Source organism: Coturnix japonica, chromosome 9, assembly GCF_054131305.1.
Source record: "Coturnix japonica strain WE chromosome 9, WE-NBRP24, whole genome shotgun sequence".
Lineage (NCBI taxonomy): Eukaryota > Metazoa > Chordata > Aves > Galliformes > Phasianidae > Coturnix > Coturnix japonica.
The window spans coordinates 8,382,026-8,404,819 of record NC_140671.1 but is presented as its reverse complement, the minus strand read 5'-3'; the positions used below and the strand labels follow the sequence as shown (position 1 = coordinate 8,404,819).

Below are 22,794 nucleotides of genomic sequence, written 5' to 3'. Positions count from 1 at the left end.
CATCTTACACCAAGCCACTGGTCAGGAACAAACTCTGACTTCCTTTGTGAAGGACTTGTAGGACTGTTGACAGTTTCATGCTATAAAAAATGAAGGCCAATCCAGCAAAAGTCTTTACAAAGGAGATCAGAACACTAGCAGAGCAACGTACCCTATTCCCTTTGGAAATCATCTGTTTCTGCTCCAGCAGTCAAGTAAGCCTATGCAAGGGCTTTGGGAGCACCTTTCCTTGGTCTGTGGCTGGTCACTCCAGCACCTTGCACATAGACCAAAGGTTTCCTGCAACTTGCACACACAGAGACAGACTGCAGCTTTCTGCTTGTGTTTGCAGCCCCTGGCAGGTTCCCAACCCCAGCTTCAGCCCCAACCCATGCAGGGCTGCAGCTGCTGTAGGACTGGACCTCAGAACATGAACAATCATTCAGGGCCCAAAAGCCACATCCCAGCTAGTCCAGGGAGAGGCAGAAAGCAGCACAAAGCAGGGTGCTATGTATTACAGAGACAGAACGAGGCTAGGATGACTAATGAGAGAAACCAGTGCAGCAGAAGCTTTCCAGTCCAGCGCCCTCACAGGTTTCTGTGCAAGATGGTAACACTTCACACATTTACTGGTGTAAGACCACATACTTATCATTTCTTAAACTATCACAGCACCACACCTCCAGGCCCCACCAGCACTGTGCCTTGCTCGGAAGGATCTTTACAAACATACAAGGCTGATATCAACCAACAACATGCAAGTTACCACTGCAAACTTCTGGAAGCATGTTGAGTACTTTGCCCGTTGTGCCTAAACATGTTATTTCTCTGAATTATATCACTGTTCCATCTCCTATGTTTTGACACGCAAGTAAGAAGACAAGGGGCACTGTGGCTTTAAGAAGGTCATTTCCACTGTCCTGCCGACGTAATTAGCCTGCTAAAGAAAGGGCAGAGGCTGGAAATTGGATTGAGCAAACCAGGCTTTAGCCGCAGGATGAAGGCAGAGCCCCAGGATTGTTATGTTAATCACCTGAGCTCAGCAGTGCCTGCCCTTCAAACCAGTACAAGCCCAGTGCAAACCTGGAACGTCTCTGCAGAACAAACCCAACCTCGTTTGCATCAGCTCCAGCTCCTCTACAGCATCTCCTGTGCTGCTGGGGACAGGGACAACGGTGCCACCCCTGCAGACAGACCTGAGGCCACCCAGCACTGGGGGGAGCCCCTGTGTGCCAGCAGGCACAGCCCACAGTCACACTGTGCCACCCACCCTGAGTGCAGAGCCACAACTAGGTGAGGCAAAGACTAAACTGGGAGTGATGCTGTGAGCTGATGGGCCAGGGCTGGCTTGTACCAGCTGTGGACGGAACCCTGGCTGCCTTGAATCAATAAGCACATCAGAAAGTACAAATTGCTTACTGTTATTTCACTGATAGAAACATAGCATTAAGAATAATGATAAGCCAGATTTGCACCGATAATAATAATGACCATAGGCAATGGAGCTGCATGAGATGAGACTTGAGTTTGGTTGGAAGCGAGTGGCTGTGCAAGACCTCCTGGTGCTGGTTTGAGCACAAGTCCAGCACCTTCAGCACCAGGGCTTTCAACAAGGTAATCTCCCAGGTAAGCCCGGGGAGCACAGCTCTGCAGCAGAGCTGCCACCTGCACCTTAATGGTGCACTTGGCTGGTTTTCCCCACAGATCCATTGGCCTCAAGTGTGACTCTGTGCCTCTTCTCTGCTCAAAAACTTTGTGCTCACAGCCCTTACCGCACCACCCTCCTTCCTTTTAACACAGCAACCCAGGCAGGCCATTGTCCGCTCCCTGCAGCCTGTTTTCCTAGGGTGAGCTCGCACTTCTTCCCTTTCTCATGCTGGCCGAGCTCCGTGCTGCCTCCCTTGTTCTTTCAGGCATTTTTTCACTGCACCCCTGCCTGGTTGGGGGAGGGAAGGAGGAGGATGGGAGGGCAGCGTCTGGCCCTGCGTCCAGCATGCCGGATGGCATGGTTTTGGAGAGGCCTGGCTTAGTGAAGTTATTCAAGCCAACGGCAGCCTGGCAACCGGGCGGCCACAATGGGAGCGCAGGAGGAGGAATGTTTCCACATGCCTGATCAATGGGAGCAAGGGAGACAGCAAAGCAAACAGAAGCTGGGAAAGAGACACAAAGAGAAAGCAGCCTTTTCTCTGCTCAGTTCCTTTCATTTGTCACAGCTCTTTGTGAAGCTGATGACAACGGAGGCCCTTCGGAGGCTACTTTTAGGGAGTTTGGTTTTTCTAATTAAATAAAACGCCGTGTCCTTTTTCTTCACTTGTCACCCTCCAGCTCGCCAAAAAACGTACCAGCCCCATCTGCACCACGACCCCCAACAACCTGCACCTCCAGGGAGCCCCACGCACCTCCTTCTCCCTGGCAAGGCAGAGGCAGAAGCACCCCAGCTCACCCCAAAGCATCTCCTGTGCTGTGCAGTGCCCTGCCCGAGCACGGCTGGGGGCCCGCAGCACCAAGCTGCACATGCCACCCCCCCCCAGCTGCTCATTATGGGAATAAAGAGCTCCGCAGAGGACAACTAACTCCTCTGGAGGTGGCGAGCTCTGCAGCAGCTGCTGAGAGACTAACGGGCAACTTTCTATGGGAACAAGGCAGCGTTCAAAATAGGGTTAGCGGGTAGTTGCCTTGGAAACTTGAATCGTTCCACCGAGGGGTTACGATTTTCCCCAGTAGGTCCAGACGGGATTTACCTGGGAGCCAACTGTGGGGCAGAAGTTCCTGTTTGCTGCCTCCTGCAGCCTGCACAGAGGCTCCCCAGGAGGGAGACTGAGGTGAAGGAGGGGTTTTTGGAAAGAGGCACCAGCTTGGTGGCATTGGGCCGTACGGCGACAAACAGCAGCCGGGTCCAGCCCTGTTGCATAACCGGTGGTGGGAGCCCAAAGTTGTTTCCTCTAATTACTATGCAAGAGTTCACAGCAACAGGCCTCTTCTGTGCAGGAGCTTGCAGAAAAGGTCCCCCCTGGCTCCAAGTCAGAGCCAAGGACATCAGTGGGAGCTGGAGTTTGGGGGTGAGCTTTCCTGCACTGAGGTCAGAGCAGAGACTTTTCTCCTAAAAACACATAAGTCTACATTGATGTATGCATCCCTGAAGAACAGAAAGACCTCATTGCTTGACAAAGACTCTCCTTAAGTCACCACCAGATGCAGAATTCCTTTCCTGCAATGTCTCCATCCCCAGCCAGGGCACCACGGGTGCAAGAGGAGAACCTGGTGCTCCTGCCTGTGCATCTCAGCAGTCCTTTACTCAGCTTGATCCAAGATGTGGCCAAACTGTGGAAAGGAATCAGCAGCACCAGCTGTGTGAATGGCAGCATGAGCTCAAGGAAACCAATCAGAACATGGTCCAGATCACTGATGTAGCACTGTCTCAACAGCAAAAAGAAATTCGTGGCCATTTCCAGCAGCCAAAAGACACAATACAGGCTCTCCAGACAGCAGGTTCCTCAGCTGATACCTGTTTGCTCCCAGCATTGCCATAAATCCCTTGGCTCCTCAGTGGTGCCATTTCTCATCCAGCAGGATGAACATTGAATCAGGCACTTTGGCAGTCGGTTTCTGAATTGGTAAGGTCACATCATCTTACCAACTCCAGTGTCAGCCCAACCACATTGCAATTCATAACCTGCATCTCCACCCAGCCCTCCCCTTGGATGACTCAGATGCTCTCTGGCTGCCTGGCCAGGTTAAAGAGGATCCCAGAAGACATTTTGCATGAATGCCATTGAGGTTTCCTCTACCTTAGTTCAGAAGAATCGAGAGGGTGTCACCGCCTCAGTGTCATTGCTTCCCCACCTCCCAGTAGGGTCATGTGTGACCGTCAGCAGAGCAACTATATTTGGCAGCTGCTCATTTAACATCATACTTCTAAAGAAGGACAGTCGTAACAAAAATTATAAATGCCTGAAGAATGGGATTCTACCTTCTCCCAGTCTCCACATCAAGCTGTTTGCTTCTCTGTAATCAGCAAATATGCTCTTGGGAAGTGTCTCGATTTCCATATCGCAGTACATAACTGCCATCCCACAGTTGAGAGCCTCTCACCTGGCTCTCCCACTGCCCCCAGACATGCACCAGGCACCAGCCTGCAGCTGAATGAAAATCAGGAACCTCCCCAACTTCACAGCAAAATCTCACCCACAAGCATTACCGACTGCTTAAAAAAATGATTCCTGAACTCCTTGAGTCTTCTGGTAAGGAAGGAGAAATCTTCCTTCACTCCTGCTTTCATTAGGGCCTCTATAGATTTGCAATGGCAAGTATTTAACCTGCTTCAAAAATATTCATGAGACTCTCACACGCATTCAGTAAGGGCAGACAAGCAAAATCTTCAGCTCATGTTCTCCTGGGGTCCCATGGTGCTTATGGCAATATACATCCTAATTACCATATAGACCATATTGAGAATGAGACCTTGTCAAGCCTGGCGATGCTCTCTGTGAGAGAAAGAAACAGTCTGGAAGCATTTGTGATTTGTGCAGCATTTCTCAGTAGATCATGAAAAAAGTCTGACCCTGTGTGAACATTTTCAAACACCTGCCCTTGTCCCTGGCCTCAGTGAGCATCTTCCCAGCCAGGTCACAGCAAACAGCAGCTCTATACCAGCACATTCAGACATTGCCAGAGCTCAGGTAACGTAAGAGCAAAATGTGCTCCTATGCAGTGGGAGGGGAAAATCCTCAGACGGGAAAAACCATCAAGAGAGAGTGTTGAGGTATTCACTGAGCTTCTAAACAACAGCATTGCTCTTCTTTACAAACAGCGCGTTTGAAATGTCACAGCATAACATGCATGAAACAAAACAAGCAGGAAAAGCAGCACTCACTCACTGCACACAAGCACCACAGAATGCTAACAAGTTACTGCACCTTTCCAGAAAGGTTGCAGATGAGGCCAAAATGCAGCACAAGCCCCTTACCACAAAGGAAAGCCAAGTGTACTCCCTTTTAACACCATCTCTGCAAGGCAAAGCAGTTCTCACATAGCTAGTGCTCTTCTTTCACTCTTGCACCTGCTGAGAAGACACCGTCCTGATAAGTAGCAGCACTCTATAGCTCCCCAGTCTGCCTCTCTCAACAAGACCCTTCTGTGTTGCCTATGGATTCATCTCAAGATAACATTCTCTGCTATAAGGACAGCCTGCTGATGGACACATGCAATTAGCAGCCTGCTGACAGGCGCCCTTTCAACCTCTCTGTGGCCCCTTTTACTCAGGTGATGCTGGTGGAGTGATCCAGGCACCCGTCCTTTGTCACAGCTCTATAAAGCAGAGGAAATAATTCAAAAAGTCTTCAAGGGAATCTGAGGGCAGGAAGAAATAAATGGTGACAGGTATTCCATAACTGAAGAAGCAGCAGCATTTTATCACTGTTGAATGGATCCCACTACTGAATCAATAAACACTTGAGCTTTTTACAGTTCTCCTTAGCACAGGTAATACAACAGCCAGGCAAAGAGTCAGCAGCTGCAAGTAAGCAAACCTCAGTGGGGAAGGGGTGGACAAAAAAAGAGAGCATTTCTTTCAGAAACAGCTGCGTTAATCCAGATGCATCAACCCCATTAATCCCACGCAGCAACACCTCCTCTAAAACACTTTCTTTCTGTCTTTTGAAATCGCACCCCTGACACAGACAACACAGGGCTGATGCAGACAGCACAAAGCCACTGGGATGATGTTACTGCTGCCACAATCGTTGGTGTTCTGCAGGGTACAGGCAGTGCTGGGCCCAGTATGAGATCTCCAAGCAGCACAATTAAGTGACCTTTCCGCATGGTTCAACCCTCTGGGCGGGAGGGAAGGAAATCCTTTCAGACATCATCTCAGAGCTTCTTGAGATCTTTCCCATTTACTCGTGCCTCACTCCCACCAGGCTCACATGTGGGCCACAGCTTTGCCTAACTGCTCTCCAAACAAAACAAAAAGCAAAATTATCCCAGCATATTTTGATATGAACAAAACAGTGTCACACAGTTGCAGGACAGAGCACAAGCACAGCCTCCTCCACGCACAGCCAGAGCTCTCTAATGGCAATCAGAGAAACCTCTTCCCTTGAGTACGGGATGTTTGTGCACCTGGGTCCCAGCACACAGGGCACATCCAGCCCCATTCCTTCCAGCACTTGAGCCCTCATCTTGACCAACTGTTTTGCAGAAGGTGTGCATGCTGTTCAGACCTTTCCCTCTGCTCACAGATACATGACATGAAACAGACCAAACATACACAGGAGACAAACAGCTGTGAAAGACAGCCATCTTTTCTATAGAAGTCTGCCAGTCTCTCCCTCACCTGCCACATCCCACTTCAAACATTCTTTCAAAACCCTGGAAAGTGATCTTTAAGAGTTACCTCAATTGCAGACCCCCACAAGCTTCTCACAAGAGGTACAGACCTGCACATAGCAAACCTCAGCCAACTGAATGCATGCTTCCTGTGGGCCCTGAGGTAACCCATGGATCTCCAGAAGAGCACAGAGGGAAAGTTATGGTCTCGAGGAAGTTACACCATGTTTCTCTGGGTAAAGCACATAATAAGAACACTTACAAGCTAGAGAAGCAGAAACTAAGTAGCTCCAATCAAGAGAACAAGAAAAATCGTAACTATTAATCCTTACCTGGGGAAGAGGTGTTCCTCTCTATCCAAAGAAACAGCCTTTACCTTTGCTCCAGTGAAAGAGATCTTTCATTTGATCATTTAATTCAGCAGCTTCTAGAGCTCTCAGGAACACCATCTTATAGAGCCCTTCCCTCATTTTGTAGTGATCAGCCAACCCATGCAGCACAAGACAGAAACCTCTTTTAGCTCCTGGTGTGGCTTAGCACGGCAGACCAAAGAGCAGATGCAAGTGCTGCCCAAAACCTCCACCGGAATTAAAAAGCCATTCACACAAAGCCATCAGTAACCTCCTATGCTCTGCCAAGATCTATAGCCAGGCACAGAAGCTCTCTCCTAATAGCTTTGCTAATTCCCTTTTGGAAGGGCTGTAACAGTCATCACTGATCAAACAGTTATCACTTAGCACCTGATGAGGAGCAGATGGGAAGGAGGAGCAGGGCCTGGGGATGCTCACAGGTGGCCACAGAAACGTGCTTCTCAATGCAGGCCTGACCAGTGGCAGATTCCCACACAGGTCTGGGGAAAGGAGGGTTTGTTTCACCATCCTGAAATGCTGCCAGTGCAGCAGGTAAGACCTCTCCTGCATCGTTACTCTATCATGCTGGCTACAGGCAGTTGGGTCTATCTCTAGGAGCACCACAGGCTATTGTCCCATTTCCTCTGTTATCTGCCTTCTCTCAGCCCTGAAAGACATACAAATCCAAAGTTAAATCCACCCACTGCTGTGATTCCAGAGGTGTACGCATCATCCTAATGCATGAAAACTACCACACTAATGGTACCCGGCAGCAAGGCCTCCATCCTACCTGTTGGTCATTTGAAAATAGCTCTAAGTGATTCTCTGTCATGCTAGAAGAGTTTGTCAGCTTGTCTCACACCTGGCTGTAGCAGTTCTGGTACGTCCAAAAGACAACTCACAACATCCACCCATCACCAAAACAGCCACGGGGCTGAACGCTGAATCTGGCCATGGGACACGAATCTGCCTGCAGCTCCAAGAAGCTAATTTGAATCAGACCAAGCCTCACAAACTCAATAATTAACAAAGAATGTACCCGAAGCCAGTATATTAAGGGGTGAGAATACATTTTGGGTCTAGAGAATTAAGCCATTGTAATCAGAGAAGAAAAAAAAAAAAAATCTGAAGCAAAATCCTTGCATAGACCTTGACTATTCCCTTAGCAGGACAAACCTGATGACTAGTTGTTGTTTACAACGATAAGGTCAGAGGAAAGGCCATTTCCTCTCAACAATTGTCAGAAGGGATTAAAACCTGCATTCAGGCCCGCTTTGAACTAGCAGGTACTCCATTCCCCGATGGTATCAGACTCCATTCAGCGAGGTCTCAAGCAGCCTCCGGGGCATGTCTCCATAATGCCCCTATTGTGGAAATATGCAGGACTGCTTCCTGCATTCACTCTATCTTTATGAAGCTTCACCCTTGTGGTCTGATATCCAGGTCAGGAAGCAATCCTGCAATCACTGTTTAATTAGTCATTTCCCAAGTCTGTCTTAGCTGAGAGCTGCTGTTGCTTGTCAGCTTCTAAGAGGGAGTTCGGGAATCAGAAACATCACTACCAGACTGAGAAAGAAAAGTCGCATTCAGGGTTTGAGGCTTGTTTGTACTGCAGGGTGATGTTCCATATCCTCAGTTTCCAACTTCTTTTCCTCTGAGTCAAGTGGATGAAGGGGACGTCGCACCTCCTGCAAGTCAAGACAAAAGGTGATTTATAACAAAAGCGGGTTTTACTTTTGTCAGTTTGTTGTTATTGACTGAGCTTTGGTTGGCTGGGATTTCTTGTTTCTTTGTTCTCTTAAGAAATAGCACCGCTCACACCAAACGTTCTGCAGGGGAGGACTGCCCCAGGAATTCCAGCTGCATACCTGTCTGTGGAAGTCAGCACCCAGCCCGAGAGTTGGGCTACATGCAGCTCCTAACTTTGCCAAATGAGTTCACTGGCAGAGGTATTTCCTAGCACACAAACATCAGCTGTAAAGGCATGGGAGTTATGTACTATATTGGAGTATTAGGATATTTGTCTAGAAAATGAACGTCTGTGTGAGAAGGAATGCAAAAGGAAAAAATAGGACACCATTTTTTTCTGTTAAAAAATAAATAAATGAAGTTTTTCCATAACGTCAAAGACCCATTTTGCCATTTTCAGTGCATTGGGGGTTGTCTGGAAAAGCTTTTCAAACAAAAAAATAAAAAAAAAATAAAAAAAATCCCCTGCAGTCATATAGTAAGTTATATAAAGTTGTGTAAGTTTAAAGACACTGAAGTCAGAGGAACTGCTCTGCTCAGAGTAATGTTCTCAGTTTCACTTTGTGAAAAACTTTTATCCATCCTGGAACAGAAAAGGTTTTGAAATCTTAGTATTTCCAGGTAAAACAAGAGCTTCTGTCCTTCTCCCAGTTTCTTTTGATCTAATGAAATACTTATGAAAGACGTGTGCAGTGATTTACCTGCGGCAGCAGCACAGCTCTGCTTTTGGAAAGCATGGGAGGCAGAAAAAAAAAAAAAAAAAACAGAATAAAAACCTTAACAAATCAGAAACCCCATTGAGAAAATCACACATGATTCAAGAAATCACATTGGAGTTAATAGAAATCCCGTGCCAATGGCAAGCAGAGCTGGGAGGGAGTCAGAACAGGAACTCTGTGTCCATCATGTGAGACGTTCCTGCTTGCTCTCTGGATGCAGTGTAACCTGCTCAAATGATGTGTTTAGGTTGGTGTCTGTACCAAGCCAATACACATCCAGCAGCTCCAGGAAAGGCTACATGTCTGCTAGAAAAGACTGCAGCTGTGTCCTCACATCCTCACCAAAGTGGTATTACCCCAGCAACAGCTACATGCAGAAGACACAGACATAACTTCCCATGAACAGCCTTTCTCCTCTGCTGCTCTTCTGTATTTCAAGATCAGTGCCACCTGCTCTGAGCTCTTCATCCCCTGTTTTTCCCCAGACTTCCCCACCCACAGCCATGTAGCTGGACTGAACCTCTGATCGGTCTTCTGTTATCTTTCTGTTAAGCTGAGATTTCTCACCAAGTGCCAAAATGCCACATGAAAAATGATTTCTGAAACCCACGCTGATCAAAGAAGGGTGCAGAAGAGCAGTGGAGAGAGCTCAGGAACACCTGTGAGGCTGTCCCCTCCTCCTCACCTGGGGGAACAAAAGCTCAGCAGCCAGCATTACCATAGCACCAATAGCAATAAATAAATTGCTCTTGTAAGAAAAGAACAGATGTGATAAAGATTGTTCCAGGGTCTATAGCAGACCACAGCCAAAGTACAAGAGTCTGAATGCGCCGGGCAGGGATGGCAAGGGAAGTCACAACTGGGTTCCATCTAGGGGAAATTATTCTTACAATCAATTCATCAATTTATGGGCAAGCAATTCTACAGGCAGAGCTGACTTGATTAAACAGAGCCATAATGACTGTGAGCGTAGGGAAGCATCCAGCCAAGTATGCAAACTAGCCTTCTCAGCCTGGAATAAAAGCTTCCTAACCAATAATTTCATGCTTTTATCTATCCGATCATTAATACAGATACCAAACAATGCCCGCTCGACGTGGTGTCAAAGGCTCTGACAACTTCTAATTGATAATAAATAATTCAATTTCTATCCCAATCCAAAACTGCTGAATCTTGGGGCATGTTCCAAATAAATGATTAAAAAGAACTTTGAATGTAATTATATCTAACACAATTGGGGATATTGCCCAGATGAAATTTACAGCAACTATTCAGTGCTACTAAATTTCAATGACACTGGCAACTCTTAATGACTGCTAGAAAATGAAATGCTCTTTACTCAAGCAATGGCATAGGCTGCATTTCTATCTGACAGCTGTATAACAGCAACTTAGCCAGGCCAATCGTGCTGCCCACAGAGGTGAAGACTATCCCAAAATCAGCCAAGAGAATTTGGGTCCATGGTTTTATCTGATTTTCTTCATTCTGTACATATAGAACTTTCATTCACTTTGGTCTCTTTGAATACAAATTGTTTGGAACGCCCATTTTTCCCTGGGAGGATGGTGTATTCAACTCACCTGGAGAAATGCTGCTTAAGAACCTTTTAGATCTGCAGCAGTTGTCTTTGTGAGCCTGTCTGTGTTTCCAGCAATGCACAGAGCTCACATGCTTCGTCCAACCTGCCCCATTTCCAGTTCCTTCTGGAAAACACAGCACTGGTGCCACCAGAATCCCCCCACTGACAGGCAGGCAAAGCAAACACAGCACCGGTGTGAAGATGTTCTACAGACCTGTAGTATCCATCTAGAACTCTAATCATGGCTTAGATGAATTTCTCAGTCCTTTTCATTTTGTTATTTATAAATACAAAGGAAACAACAGTTCTCATCATTCACAACAGGCTGTTCTGGTCTTTGACAGCAGCCAGCCCAAAACAAGGGGATCACCTGCAATGTCTGCAGGACCCTGGGAAGTTCTGAGAAAAGAAAATAGCTCCATAATTTGCTGAACTTCAGAAGTGCCGCAATCAGATGAGCCAAGATTGTTCCTCCAAGAGAAGCATCAAACATAAGGAAGTGCCATGAACACTTGGAAGTGGGTCTGGACGTGCTGCACTGCGTGATCCATGTTACGCAGACATGAAACAGTTTGCTGCTCTCCAGCAGACCTAAAGGTGTCACTGTGCACTGAACAGTTTCAGATCTTGCCCAGCTAAGCACCGTCACGTTAGTATCCAAATAACAGAAAGAGGAATTTATAACAATAATTGTAAGAGGCAGTTATGTTAAGCAGTAGATCAGTAGACCATTTAAACATATATTTTGCTTGAAGCAAAGATGTAGTACTACTAAAATCAGTGGTTTATTGGACCCTCCAGGACCAGCCCACGTGCTGAGGTCACAGCTGGGGCCTCAGTTCGTTGTAGATATGCACCCTGCCTTATCTACAGGAGAGAAATTCCCTCACAGGTGAGAAATCCAAATGACTCCTCATTATACATTTTCTTACATTAAATACCTTCTCTGAAGGTGTCTACTACTAGCTCAGGTAACAAAGAGACTATCATATATATTAGTGGTGACAACATAGTAACAATGATAACAGTGTTCTTTAATAAAGGAAAACTTTTAAACCACTATTAAAGCCAAATATTTGAAATGAATTGCCAGTGGTAATAATAGAGAAGTCAAGTTAATATCCTGATTTCTCATCCTACAACTGGAGTAAAGGGCCATGAGATGCTAGAAGGTCAGCATGCATCACCTGCAGGAAAGCAGGCAACACAGCCCTGCTAACAGCCCTTCTGCTGGACAGAGGGGGCAGGACAGGGGGGCTTGACCTGTAATCTGTGCCAAAACCAAATGCTTGAAGGAGGGAAAGAAAAAAGGCAAACAAGAAAGAAAATAACTTCAGAACTCTAAGAAGGGTTAGGAATGAGAAAAGGAACAGAAATGAAGAAAGATGTATGAAAAAGGTGGCATCACCTCCTTAATACATCACTAATAGTCTTGACTTGCCAGCTGTAAATATCCACAGCTACTTCATTTCATACAAGATGGGAAAAGGCTGAGCCTGTAGCACCACTCAGGGCTGGTTCCAGCCTTGCTGACCAGGCGCAGGGCGAATGCTGCAGAGGTGAACTCGGTTTAATAGGTTGCTACTTACAGGCTTAGGCTGATTTACAGGTGTTTGTCCTGAAATATGACCATCCATGTACTCGCTGTTAATCCTTTCCCTAACCAGCCTCCTCCCTCTCTGAAATCCTCCAGCTCTGACAGACAGCTATTTTTGCACACCAAAAAGCAACATCTCCCTCTAAATCTCCTCCCACAGGAAGGGCAGTCTGACTATCACACACCCAACACGATGTCTGATGCAGCACAACACCAAACCCTCGACTGTCTTTGACACAGTGGGTGCCAGCCGTCTGCATGTGACAGTAATAACAGGGATGTCACAGTGAGAGCAGCAGAGATCTTTGCAGCCTGGCAGAAAACCTGTTGGCAACACAAGGCCCACACAGCAGAGTTGAGTGATTATTTGTGTGTCCCATGGAGCAGAATTTTCCATTTTCTCCCTGAAGGCTTTTCTCGCTCTCACACCCGTGGCTCTTTTTCTGCAATTGAGTTTCCATCCAGCTTGTAACCCAGCTTTGGATCCCAGCACACTGCTCAAGACCCAGCCTGGTGGAAGGAGCTGCAGCATCCAATGGCTTGAGCACTGTGACATTCCATGCCTGGTGAATCAGTTCCTACTCCTGCCCATGCTGGTCCAGCATCATGGTAATGATTTGCAGCCATACACGACATTAGCTCACAGTCTTTGTAATCTAACCAACCAAAAAAAAAAATAATTCAGACTGAAAGTATATTTACAAAAGTAGATAACCATTTTGTCCTTAAGTAATATATCATTTAGGTTCATTCACCTGCCTCTTTGTTGAGTATAGCACGTAGACATCTACCACTCATAGCAAAATAGAGGTTCCAGGAGATCAAGGCTACGTCAAATCTCACATATAAAGCATAATCCTGGGTATTCTTGCTGATATCCTTTGCTCCATACCCATAGAACCTGTATTTCAGCTATTTTGAAGCACAGACTCCCTCTCTTTACACAACCTATCCAGGGCATCAGGACGTCAGTCAGCTCAGCATCTCCCATAACTTAGAGAATCAAAAGCAAAGTCCCAGGCCTCACACTTTTGAACCCTGAAAAAGTCCAGAAAAGTCCTAGAAATGTTTACAGACTTTCCAAGCAGCAAAGTAAAGAATATAAAGCCAAAAAACACGAGTTAGAGATGAAACTGGAGAAAAGTCCACAGGAAACCTGAGTGCCAAAACAGCCAAGAAAATTGCCCTCCATAGTGCTGTAAATCAGTCAGTCACACTGGAGATGGTGACGTTGCAGGAACAATCCCATCCAGGATTTCTCACTTCTTTTCAGTGCTACAGAACCAACACCTCCAGTAAAAGCTGGCAGTGACTCCAAGAGCTGATGGTGCAGGGATCCCATTCACCGAAGCATGGAGTACAAGGGACCCTTTGCACCCTTCAGGTTTCATCTTCACCTCTCCTCATCTTGGTCTTACAAGAACAAAGCTTTGAGGTGTCTGGGTGCACATCAACACACCACAGACTGTCTTCCACTTTTCCCACTCCCCAGAAGTCTTTCTTAGGACAAGCAGCAGCGTATTTACATTATTGCCTTGGTTAGTTTGCCCAAAGGCTTCCTCTTTCTATCTCCTCCTGGCTTTCTCTGCTACGTCCTGCTTTTGTTGTTTCCTTGCTATATGTGCAGTTCTCTACTCTTGCTCCTTTCTGCTCCAAGCCTGCAGAGCACTTCCTCGTTGGTTTCTTAAAATCCAAATAAATGAGGTCAAAAAGCCCGATTAACCTGATGAGGTTTGGTTCACACTGAAAAAAAAAAGAGTGAAATTGAAAACCACCTCATTGTTCTCTACTGAGATGCTGCATCCCTATTAATTCAGGTGTATAAATAATGCTCTCTAATACTGCATCAAGGGCTCTGCTGTGTGATTAAACCTGCTTCCCTGACCTGTAATTAGAAACTTTCCCTCTGAAAGTCAGTTTGCAGAGGGAAAAAAGAAAGGAGAAAAAGAGAAGGAAGCGGCTCTCAAACCAACAACTTTGTTCTTAATAAATTATTCAGCACTCTTAAAAGTTGAGCTGGATTTCCATCTGCTGGCATTAACGAACCAAAAAGAACTGAAGGATCCAGACCACACAGTACAGCAGCACAGAGCGTGGGGCTGGAAATAAGAAGCCAGCTGAGAAGTTCAACGTGTCCTCTCTGCCTGTCCCTGTTCAGCTGCTGCCATTGAATACCTGGATATCTGACAGGTCCTGGAGTAACACAGTGACCCTCCGCCAGAGTCACACTGAATCACAGCTGTGTTTGGGATACAGAATCTGAAGAAAACCCCAATATTCAGTGAATGACTTCTTAGTGTCAGCAGAACCAGACAACGAACGCATGAAATAGATGCTGATGGTCCTGAGTTGAGAAACAATATAGAGACCAGACTGCATGGTCGCACATAAGCGATATATAGCCTTTCCAAGTCAAGTAATTTAAAGATGAATTCTTAATGATTAAGCTGATCTCTTGCCCCAAGGCTATTTAGGCAGGATAAACTATTGTACTATTAATGATGGTAGTCACTGTTAGCTGCAATCCCAAGGGTACATCTAAAGTTGTAAGGTGAACTTCTCACTTGGAAATGGGGAGATAGTAACATCTTCTTGTCCTGGAGTCACAGTAAGAAAAACTATTAACTCAGCTACACACAGATTCATTTTAACAACAGCAACAAAGACCAAGCAAAACAGTTCAGTTGCTACACTGAATATTATCAATCTTTCCATAAGCTGGAAGCAGAACAAGCTTTAGATCACCATATAACACAAGCACTGCCCTGAGTATGAGAAGTCTCTGGCCTTGGGTATTTAGCAGCTGTTTCCAGAGTTCTACTTGATTTCAGATCAGAGAGATTTTGTGGCCAATTCCTGCTCTGGTTACACCTATAGCCTTTGTGTTGAAGGTGTGACTGGCATTACAGTTTCAGTCCTCTTTGTCTTGAGGCCCAAGTTTGCCAGGCTTTATATGGGGTGAATCTGAAGTCTGATAATTTTCTGATAACTATTTTTCCAGGAACCTTACAGGGTCAATTTGGGGTGTCAGGGAAGCCTTATATATTACAATATCAAGTTCAATGGGACTTATACAAGAGAGGAAAAACCTTTTATTTACATATCCAGGACCCTCTGCTCAATTCCACAATGCCTCCTATCTCCTACCGTGGTTTAGTGGCATGTGCCCACAAGCAGACTGTGCATGGGTTGGTGTGATGCCCACACTCCTCCCCTTCAGGAATCCTTTTCCTGCTCTCCTTGAGGATCCTTCATTCCCTCCTACAACAGCAACACAGTACCCCACCTACCTCCTCTAAATGTCACTATCAGCATTTCCATGCATAGCTTCACTACTGCTGTAACTTGGTACCCTCATACTGGGTACCCACATACTGGAGCTGTTGCATGTCCATCATCCTTTCCTCCATCCTGAATTTCAGATCTGTTTTCCTTCAGTTCTGCACAGGTTGCATACAAGCTCTGTATTATTTATCTGGCCGCAGATCTTTCAGTGATGTGATAACTTCAGTTCTTAGAGTGCAGTCAAAGTTATTGGTACGCCAGGGACACAAATGAGTGCCAGTACCCAATTACTTGATCTACAAATGCAGTGATACCTAAATTAGTGCTCTGACCTCACTTTTCCATGCTGCTTTTCCACAGAGTAGTGGTAAGTCTCCAGCAATAATAATAGGAATTACCTGAATTTTTACAATAGATCAGATGGAGCACTTAGAAGTTGTCATGTTTAATATAGTCAGAGAGAAATAATGTCCAGATGAGAATGTGGTTTCATGTATTTAGCCTCAAACATCATGAAAATCAATGCAATCCTTTCGTCCTCCCAACCCTGAGCTGAATGAACCACAGTGAGATAACCTTCAGATGGTATGCAGATATCCTGGGAATAGGAAGGTTTATGGGAGGTTTATCTTGATGATGTACTGAACGAGTTCCAAATATCAGAACAACAGAAAAGGTAGATCCACTGATTTCCAATTTACCAGCCTCCAAACTAAAATATGGAACCACATTGAAAAATCATCTTCAAAAAATAAAATGAAGAATTGTTCTTAATAATTATGATTTAGTGACTCTGAAGAACATCATCTCTGTTCCTCGATACAAACACTTTTCCAGCTGCCAGAATGCAAAGAGGGTTCTGAAAAATCAAGCTGGATTTCCATGCATCAAGTCAGAAAGCAGCACTTCTACACAGAAGCTCTGCAAATGTGATTGAAATCTAAAGCAGAGCGCAGTGCTCTGTGGGACATATCTGACCCATACACTGCCATCCAGCTCTGCATTTTCTAAATCACATACATTATGGTTGAATAGGAAGAAAATGTGTAAACAGAAACATAAAAGATCACCGTGAATTCATTAAATCTGATAAGCTGTAAATTGAAGTGCATGAATTCCATTCTCTGAACACCAGGATAAATTTGAAGAATCTCTATTGACTTAACTTGCACTGATATGCATTACAATAGTTTCTGGTGCATTCCAAATAATCATTACAGCCACATTCAGGACCAGAAGGCACCTCGTTCCAGTTTGGATAACTAAACAAAGGCCAGACTTACAAAAAAAGTCCACCTTATGAAGGAAAAAATAATAGAGGTGGTGCAGAGGTGTGGCTGTAGGGCACACTCAAGGGCACACTGGGTCTGGCTTTAAGAAGCAGGGAGATAGAGCATGACTGCTGTCCTCCAGACCTGTTTCTTACAGAAGAAAAAGAGGAGACAGAAGCACCTGAAGAACTTTGTCAGAGGCACATTCAGAGTGCTACTGACACACTGCAGAGCTCCTTTGCTTAGAGGTCCCCTCGTGGGTTGTAAGGAATCCAAATTATGATCTTTCTTTGATATCTTTCTACACAAAAGGATTGCTTAGGAGTTCCTTACTCTGTGGTTAGGATGTTGTTCTTGGAAGTTAGAAAACACATCTGCCTCCTTCCAGGGACCAAAATGAATCCCTGATGTTTTCAGGAATAGTAAGTTTCTCAATCAACAACAGAGAGAGACATCACAACAAAAGAAGGCACCTGAGAAAACCGGGCTGTGGAGGAATTACAGATATGTGAAAGAAAAGTCACGGAAGCAGCTCAGTCACATTACCACGAAGTGATCTGTGCCTCCAAAGTGATGCCCTCAGAATATACGGCCAGGGCTCTGAAAAATGAGCAAGCAAAATGTCTTGAGAGCTCCTCCTGCCGGCTGCTTTCTTAGCAGCCCAAGTCCTTACCAGCAGACCCAGTTTGGGGTCTGTCTTTTTAAGAAGTTGGAAACCATGGAAGGCAAAACCAATGCAACGTTTCTTGTATTGGTCATAGCAATAAACCAGCACGACCTCCCAGCATCTCCCGTATTACTGCCCCGTAATCTCTCGTATTACAGGTCTGGTAAGAGTAACCACGTTTAACCAGGAGTCCAAGGACCATCAGATGAGCCTGCAGGTTCCAGGACAAGCCAGAAAGTCAAGGCAGCAAGTCAAAATCAGGAAGGGTGACACCTGGACACACCTGCAGCCTACCCGGACAAGGGCAGCTCTGTGTCACAGCTCTCAAGGGAAGTGGAGCGGCCCCAGCAGGATTCCCTCTGCTCCCAGAATACATCCACCACATCAGGGCAGACCTTGAACACGAGCAGCCAGACCTGCAGGAGCTTGCAGAGTTGGCTGGTGCCTGCAGGGCCCTGACAAGACAACACACTGCCCAGCACAGTCAGTAAAGAACATAAGAATTACGTGAAGTGCTGACAAGAACCCGGGTACAAACATACAGCAGAGTTGGCTGTGTGAGCAGCTGACTGTGTACTTGGGGTATTTCAGGGCCTGGACAGCACTGACCTTTTTGCAGGGCATTGTGTGCTTGCTTTTGTTTCACCAGTCTGCTGGGAAACATTTCTTTCAGAGCCAGAGTCATTTTTGCACTACAGGGATGTAAGAACAAAACCCCTCCAAGATTTTCACCTGCCATTTAAAAGAGAAACAAACCAACAAAGTACTCCTGGCTTCTGGGGAGGAACCCGCCCACATACACCTGTGACATTTTGACTGCTCAGGTTTTTGGCCAGGCTAAGCCCCAATAGAAGCAAGCAGATGAGATGTACTGGCAGCTCCTTCACTGCCTTCTCACGGGTGACATTTGCTGTAGCCCTGCACTGGCTCCCTCTTGCAGGTATGTGCACCAACCCAAACTCCCAGCGCTGCCTGCATGAGGAGGCAGAACATCCTGAGGTTACAAAGCTCAAGCGGCAGGTGCAAACTGCCTTTCCAAAAGGAAGCTTGTCAAATCAACGGGGAGAAGAATAACCCATTTGAAAAGGTTGGCCGTGATTATCTTATAGAGTTACAACAGGAAAAATCAAAGGCAGACACAGAGGGGAAGGGAAACAATATGAGGAGAGTATCCCGGTAGTGTTCCCAGCTGGACTGACACCGATACACTGCTTAGATAAAGGCAGGCTGCAATGCAAAGACTGGGTGACTGCAGAAGAGAGCAATGGTTTGCTAGAAAAAAGAGCATTTGTTAGCAATGCTGATAACAAACAGCTCCAGTGAGCTATTTTGGAAAAATAAAGTCACACATACAACAGGGACCCGCAATTCTGCTAAGTTGGCCAGGGATATATTTTGTCTCCTTCTGTATGGAGTACCACACGTATACAGGACTTAATGAATCTGCTTTCTCTGCCAAGCAATTGTATTTCTGCACTTTATATTTGCAGCGTGAGCAAAGTAATGAAACGTTTTAAACCAAAGCCGTTTCCTTGGAGCCTCCCCTGACCTTCTTTTCCTCCTCTCTCAGCCCAGTCTTCCCGGCAGGATGAATTCAGACCTGACGTCTGCCCCTCCCACCAGGCTTTGGATATGTGACAATAACCCAGAGGCTGGGAGCCGTGCCTGCTGGTGTCCATTGTCCTGTGTCCAGTTTAAGAAAAGGCCCGGAATGAAATTTATGAAGAATACAATGATTTACAGGAATGGTCAAAGGTTGTTTCTGCACACATCTATCAGCAGCTTGTGAGTCCTTGGAAATTAACACACAAGGCTGAAGCATGGGAATGACTCAAGGCTCACCAACTTTCAGAAGTTAAAAAAAAAAAAAAGCTGTAATAAAGCACCAATCCCAAACTGCTCCAGTCCTGTGGAACAGATAAGAGCTGTGGGAGGAAACCAGGGGGTGCCTGTGTGGGGAACTGCCCCAAACCTGCCAGGCAGAGCCTGTTCCATTCCCCAGCAGAGAACTGACGGGCACAAAGAAGGGATATGCACCGACAAGAGGAGCTGCTGGCTGCACTCTGTGGAAGGCATCACTTCAGCCACAGCCACAGACTGCAGCCACTGCTGAGTACAACCTACAACTACATCACGTTACCTAAAGCCCCAGTCCAACGAAAAGAGACACGTAACATCAAGAAAGCCAGTAGCCATAAAGGAGGTTGCATTGCCCATGGTGGAACAGGAGTAGGTCTGCGGGACAGGGGAAACAAGCCACCAGCCAGGTACGAGGCCCCAGATAACCCAGCAGTGATGCTCATGGGAGGGGGTTACCAGAAGGAAATTCACATGCCTTCTGTGCAGACTGCGATTATCTGTGGGATATTACATGCCCACACCCCAGTGTTACCTGCTTCCCTCTTTTTGCAGTATAATATATATATACTTCCTACCTTATGCATTTTAGATACATAAACAAATGCAGACCTAGGTAGCAAGTAAAACTGCTTTCTCTACTATCATATCCCACAGTCACACAGCAAATAGGGTTCAAAAACCTCTGCAGATATTTATCCAACTCCCACCTTAAATTAGCACTTTACTTAACAGATGCTTTCATTTGAAGACCAGCTACCTGATAGAAATTCACAACCAGCACTGAGCCCCCTATCTACAAACTTTTCAGTTTTTCTGCCCTGTCCCCCCTTCCATCAGCGTTCTGCAATATTTGCCAGCATCCTTTATGTCTCAGTTACGTGTTCACAATGTGAGGCAGGCAGACTCATGTGCCCACAAACAGAAAAGCTCTTCCATCTCACAATAACTCAGCAGGTTTCCATGACTTTTAGAGACTGCATTACTGTGTGCCCACGTCTGCTGTCAAATTACTGCTTGCATGCAGGCGCCAAGGCTAACCTCAGCTTTACCCCAAACACAAACTGCCCCTAAGCCCTCAGAAACATCCATCTTCTCTTTCAGCACCACTTACAAAGTAGCGTGAGCCTGGCTGATGTTTCTAAGAAATAAAGAGCATGTTTAACTCTCCGAAAACTTATTATGGTCTTTATGTCCTTTTTCTGCAACCTCCCGAGAGTGACCTTACTCCGCATCAAGAAGTTAAAACACATCAAAACAGGTTTGAAACACGGATAGTCTTCATGATGCTTTTAAAGGAAAACGGAGATAAAGCCATAAAAAAAAACACCCAATCCTTCACATATAGCAAAGGTCAAAAAATAAAGTCTAAACTCAGGTTCATTTTCATCTTTAGCATCAGTCCCAGGACTTCTCTAACTCTTCGCTTCTTGCCTCAGGCTCTGGCTGTAGCACTACAGCAGCAAGGAAAGACCCAGAGCACAGACACTGTGACCTCAGCCACCTTCCTTAAAACCCTCCCCCTGCCCCACTCCACAATAACAGAAAGCTGTTCCTAGAGCTCCTACAGGGGAAGCAGCTATTTCCATGTCCTGCCTTGCTTTAAATACCTGTACGTACTGAAGATGGCACACAGAGATCACACAAACCTATCATTGAGGCAGGATTTTCTCCAGTCATTGCTGCCTGCAATTGCTGTTGTTTGTTTCGACCTTCTCCTCGAGGTGTCTCCACCTCCCACTATGATGTCACAGCAAAAAGAAAGTTCCATGATGGTCTGCAAGGCGGCACAAGGAGCAAATGGAAAGACAGGACTGAGGTTGTTTATATGCTGTAAGGTGAATTCCAGTCAATACATTGAAAAAGAGTTAACACTGTTGCACAAAAAGCAGACAAAACCCGTAACTGTGACCATAACCACAACATATGACATAACGATGACCGCTAATAAGACCACGTTACTTAATAGCAACACTTTGCATACAACAAGGACCCCGAATTCTCTACCAGTCTAAGAAAAAGATGCTGCAATAATTCAGTGCTCTACAGGGAAAATGACGCATCAGGTATTCATAGGACTTGTCAAAGGAAGTGAAAATTTACCATCAGAAGGAACAGAATCAAGGCTTTAAAATCCCTGTTACTCAGTTAAGTGCATTACTTTAAAGCAGCCCTTGGATTTACTCATTTTAACGCAGGTTGGATGAGAAGGAACTCTAAAGCAGAGAGAAACACACGTTCTACATCTTAACACAAGATTTTCCTGGTGGAATGGCAAGGATACCCTGCAGCCTTCGGTTTCCTCTGCTGCCATGAAGCTGCATCCTCCTGACTATGCTGGTAGCCAGGATAACCCCCAATCCATATTCTATGGCCAGTGCACGCTGAGGGAGGCAAAGATAACAAAGGCTATGGCAGAACTCTATCAGGGAAGTCCTTTCGGGCCCCATTTCCATCAGCTCATAAAAGGAACAGCCTGGACCCACATGCTGAGCCCTGCTAAGGCTTCGGCTCTTCATTTGCAAAAGAAATGACCCATTCATTTCTCCCTGACCTCTGCAGGCACTTCAGGCTGCTGGCCCCACCGCTCCTCAAACAGGTGCTCAGGGGCTCCAACCTCGGCCTCCCCAGTCAAGCTGACTTAATGCAGCTTCAAGAACCCTACAGTGGGGCTCCAGGAGGGCTGTGCGTAAGGTTGGGAATGTTTACCCCTAAAAGCATTTATTTGCAATCCAGAAAATCAGAGACCATAAGAAAAGGAGATACAGATGATACAGTGCAGCCTTAATTGAAATGAAATAAATAAAGAAATGCAAATCTGCTTGTGTGCACTTGCACACCTGTGCACAAGTGATCTCTTCCCTGCAACTGCTGACAGCTGCATTTTACAGCCGCACTTCGTATTGCCTTGTGGTTGCACAAGCAGGTCCTGTGGTTCCTGTAAAGAACTGGGCAGCTTCTGTTGTGAATGGGGAACGTTTTGCCTCTGCAGCAGATCTCCAGATTCGATTTTGTGTTGATGAACAGTGACCATGAAACTCCAGCAGGGTTTGTATTGCACTGCAAGAAAAAGGCCAACCTCCCCAGACATGCTCATCACCCAGGGTCACCTTGGAACTCACAGCCTTAAAACCAAGAGCACCTCAATCCACATCTTTTGTGCTCAACAGCCCCGTTGTGGAGAGATGCTGCTGTTTCACAGTTAGGCACAGGGCAGCCTCTTGTCGAACGCCATAAAGGCCCTCTATAGCTGAACTGGGAACTCAGCGTTGATTTCAAGTCCAAGTTCAGAGCCCCTTTCACGGCACTAATCTCTTAACAACATTTTTCTGCTTTGCAGACAGCCTCTGAAGGACACACAGTTATCAGAATGGACATAACCATCCTTAATAAGTAAGCTGGATCGGAAGCTGA

At 45.9% G+C, this 22,794-nt stretch overlaps 1 long non-coding RNA gene across 1 annotated transcript; it reads right to left on the bottom strand.

The window, feature by feature from the left end:
- Positions 1 to 8,094: 8,094 nt before the first annotated feature.
- Positions 8,095 to 21,187, bottom strand: LOC107321421 (uncharacterized). Its single transcript, XR_001558560.3, has 2 exons — positions 20,991 to 21,187; positions 8,095 to 8,344 (listed from the first exon to the last, which is right to left on the bottom strand). It is a non-coding gene; the product is annotated as an uncharacterized LOC107321421 (long non-coding RNA).
- Between the last annotated feature and the right edge of the window lie 1,607 nt (positions 21,188 to 22,794).